The sequence below is a fragment of the Lupinus angustifolius genome, chromosome LG10 (genome assembly GCF_001865875.1).
Source record: "Lupinus angustifolius cultivar Tanjil chromosome LG10, LupAngTanjil_v1.0, whole genome shotgun sequence".
Lineage (NCBI taxonomy): Eukaryota > Viridiplantae > Streptophyta > Magnoliopsida > Fabales > Fabaceae > Lupinus > Lupinus angustifolius.
In genome coordinates, this window is record NC_032018.1 from 11964255 (window position 1) to 11968955 (window position 4701).

The 4701-nt window shown below is 31.0% G+C and overlaps 1 pseudogene; it reads left to right on the forward strand.

The window, feature by feature from the left end:
• On the forward strand, positions 706-3817 carry LOC109358023 (annotated as a pseudogene).

Genomic DNA, 4701 nt, shown 5'->3' on the forward strand with positions numbered 1-4701 from the left:
GGTATTCAGGTGCATTAGTAATATGTCAAACACCAAGGAAAAGGAGGTAAGTGGACAAATCTAACGACAGTACTCTTAACGACTTTAATTTTTTTCTCCTAGGAATTTGGAATCATATAACTCAGAACTACGTGGCATCTGATATTGCCATCAACCAATTCAGGCATGGCTGTTGTAGAGTTGTAAGCTACACTTGTGTCTAAATGCTAGCACATAAGGCCAATATAAATGTGAACATAATATAAAAATAAATGAAAGGTGTGACAAGAGAATCTCATCAGCTAATTTAAATAGAGAAAAAGGAGAAAAATGATAATGTAGTTTTCATTTATATTTAGTTATTATTGAGTTTTCAGAAAAAATAATTTAAATAAACTATGGATAATATAATGATTGTGTATAAATCTTTACATTGATAATGCATAGATATTACACTTTCTTTAGATAAGGAATAAATAAACTTTTGGCCTGTTTAATTCATATTCATATTTTAATCATTTTATACTTAAAAACATATAAAAAATTGCATGTTTAGTCCCTAACAAGAAACTAAAAGCACATCATTACAGTTTTAAATGAGGGGAAAAATTATTCCCTGAGAGGTATGTGTCATAGAGAAGCACATAGTTAAATTTAACATTGAGAGGTACACTTTTCATTTAGGAGACACTGAACAACTTTAAGTGTTCTTCCTCTATACTCAAATCTGTTGCTAGATTTGAGTGACACCCTTTCCTTGGTACACAATAAAGAGGTGCGAAATGAAAGGAAATGGATGTTTTGGGAGGTTTTTTCATAGCTGCAAGCCTTACATAGCTATGATTTGTCTACAATTTGGGTATGCTGGAATGATTATTATAGCAAAAGTCTCACTCAACCGTGGAATGAGTCACTATGTGCTTGTGGTTTATAGACATATCTTTGCGACATTAGCTATTGCTCCATTTGCTCTTGTTCTTGAAAGGTATTTATATCATTAATTCATATACGAAAAGTGGGACAAATTTGCCTTCATTTGATTAGTTAAATCACTTTCTGATCATAGTTTCTTCTTTCTTGTCATTGGCAGAAAAATAAGGCCCAAGATTACATTTGTTATGTTCATACAAATGTTCATGTTGGGTCTTCTTGGGTAAGCACACTTGCCCTAGAATTTGGTGTTATAATTGTAATATTTTCATTGAAAACATGTTGAGTTTATTTTTCTATTTTAGGCCTGTGATTGATCAGAACCTTTACTATGCGGGGTTGAAATTTACATCCCCAACATACTCATGTGCTATAAGCAACATGCTACCTACAATGACATTTGTAATGGCAGTTATCTTCAGGTATATCTTCTTACACAATCTGTTACAACTGGGGCTTTTGTTCAAGTGTTTTTGTATTGGAGAGAAAAAAATGATATTTTGTAATATATAAAGAAACCTACTTCTAACATTTACATGTATTATTTATTATCCACTTGGGATAAATTAGGATGGAGAAGTTAGACATAAGAAAAGTAAGATGCCAAGCAAAAGTATTTGGAACTTTAGTCACAGTTGCTGGGGCCATGGTAATGACATTGTACAAGGGCCAAGATATTATCTTTTTCTGGTCTAAGTACATTCATCACTCCAGAAACTATGAACCTGTTGAAAACACCAATCATTCCAATGAAAAGGATTTGGTTAAGGGTTCTATTCTTGTTATGATTTCTACCCTTGCTTGGGCTGCTTTCTTCATACTTCAAGTAAGTCAATGTTCAATTCAGAAACATAAATACTGAAGTTGTTTTGTTCTTATTCTTTAGAATGTTTTTTTATACATAATTATTGAGATTATATTATTGTGATTAAATAATGCAGGCAGTGACATTAAGGAAATACACTGCTCAGCTTTCCCTCACAGCAATTGTGTGTTTTTTGGGTACACTTCAGTCAATTGTAGTTACCTATGTGATGGAGCATAAGATCTCGGGTTGGTCTATTGGCTGGGACATGAACTTGCTCGTTGCAGCTTATGCTGTAAGGCACACTATCTCTCAACACTACTACACATACATCAGTTTTCATGCACCATTTTTACACCAATTAATAACGTACAAAGCATTGGTTAACATTGAGTATTATGTAATTACATGGTATGAATTATTTAAATTAGGATTGCAGTCATGGATATAGTCGTTGTTACTGATATCATGGTCAATGCGGCTGATGCCGCGTGAGACTTTTTAGGATTCAAAAATATTTTTGCATTTGGTGTGACTCAAATATAATTCGATGTAACTTGAATGCAGTCCAATGTAATTATGTTGTGATCCAATGCAATCATATTATTATAATTTGGTGTCACACTAAGTTCATGTTGTTTAGATGAATGATGCATGTGGTCTGTAATTTGATACAATACTAAGTACATGAATCAAACACTATGCCAGCTATAACTGCATATAATTAGAGGTTAATCATAAATTTGTGCTTCACTAATAGGTCTTAAAAATGGTATTAGAGAAGTGGTGTGAGTAAATCATTTTCCTATTTTATGAATTATGAGAGTCTAAATTGATAAATATTATTGCAAGCAGGGTATAGTATGTTCGGGTATTGCGTACTATGTTCAAGGGATTGTCATGCAAAAGAGAGGGCCTGTTTTCGTCACTGCTTTTAATCCTCTGTTGATGCTCATTGTAGTGATCATGGAATCTTTCATTCTTGGTGGAAAAACATACCTTGGAGGGTAAGTAAGAATCTATATATCTATAAGAATATATTACTTATGTATATTTTTGACCTACCAAGGTAAACAAAAATAAGTTTAGTTTTTTCTAAAGTCTATTAGAGTTTAGAGGCAGAGAATAAGGGTTAATTTGCAAATTAAATTTGGGAAGGGAATGAAAAAAAAAACAAAGTTAGATAATATTTCACAGCTCTATGGCTTATTAAGCTTATACACAATTTGCAAATGGACATAAGTGTCAGATTTTATTTAGTTTCAACTACTTATTAAATACTCATATTAATTAATTATTTATAAAACTTACATAATTTAATGTAAATATTTATATATTAAGATAATATATTTATTTGATATACAATCTATTAAAATAATATTGTCTAATGTTATATCTATTTGAAAATTGGAAGAAAAATATTAAATAAATTTAAATGAGTTCATCTTTCTTAATGTATATATTAAAATCTACATATAATATTAGTCTCCAATCTTCATATAAGTTTCCCAGCATAATAAGAGTTTTATATTTTCTTAAATAAGTAAGAATGAACCTTAAAAAACTATAACAGATAATATGTGCTCAAAATCACACATTACAAACTTTAGTCTAAGTCTATTTACCCTAAACCTATCCTTAATAAGGTAGATTGTAGGAATATATTGTCAGTGGACAAATTTATATACGATTAGCATATTATTTACTATTTATTTATATTACTTTTTTTTATTAAAAATTTAATACAAAAATAATAGATAATACAGTAACAGTGTATAAAACTCATATACGATCATTATATACATTTTTTTCTCATAATGTAAGGTTTGGATGTGTAATGACTGATGTATATTAATCTACTTCTGATTACAGGGTCATAGGATCTTTTATGATCCTAATGGGACTTTACTCGGTTCTTTGGGGCAAATATAAGGACCTTAAAGAGCAAGAACCAGAGATACTCACCAAGGAAATTAAGTGTTGTACATCAGAAAAATGTATGATGGAAATTATGATAGAAGACGCTAAAGCAAATGACATTAAGATACAAGAGGTGAACCTTTCCAAGAGCCAAGGGTAGCCATTAGTGTTCCAAAAGCTTGATATATTGACTAGCAGAGATTAGAGAGAGGTGAAAAAATTGAGGGTGCAATGAAAGAGTTATGGACAAGAAAGGAATTGAGAGGGCATTCTGTGTAACTTCATCATTATTTATCTTCAAAAACTTTGCTAAAACATTATTTTTTTCAATTAAGAAAAAGATGTATGCACCAACAGTGTATTAGTTTTATATATTATCACTGTATCATCTACTGTCCATATTTTATTATCACTATCTCTTTAAAAATATAATTCCAGTGAAGGGTGGATTATATAATGATCTTGTATAAACTTTTACAACGATAATACATAAATATTACACTTTTTTCGATTAGGTATATTTTATGTCTTAAATGGGTTCTCATGATTATTTTTTTAATAAAAAGGGTATCAATATCATTATCTTATGGGTAAGAAAGTAATCTCTTTCAGAATGCATGACTCATCCCAACAAGTGTCGTTCTCATGAATCGAACATTTGACATTTTGATCATTCTAAAGATCCAGTGGGATCTTACACTAGTAGATCAGTGACTTGCTGTTAGTTTATTTTATATTTGTATGCACTTTTAAAGTGTTGGGGATGTTTGAAATATATTATTATATGAAGTCCCACATTGCCTAGTATCAGAATAGAGTAGAATATCAAGGTTATATATTGGACTCAAGTGGCTTGTTGTAATGTACACAAGATATAAGCTCCAAATAGAAACACTTCATGGGCAGGTGGGCCCATGGGTGTGCTAGGGTTTGTAATCATTATTCTCTAATAATATCTTGGTAGCCGCTTAAATTCTCTCGTTTCTCCTACTCATCTATTTATTCTATGCATATTATTTGATTGTTATGGCTAACGCTGCGCAACGATCGCTTCCGTTGCACCAACA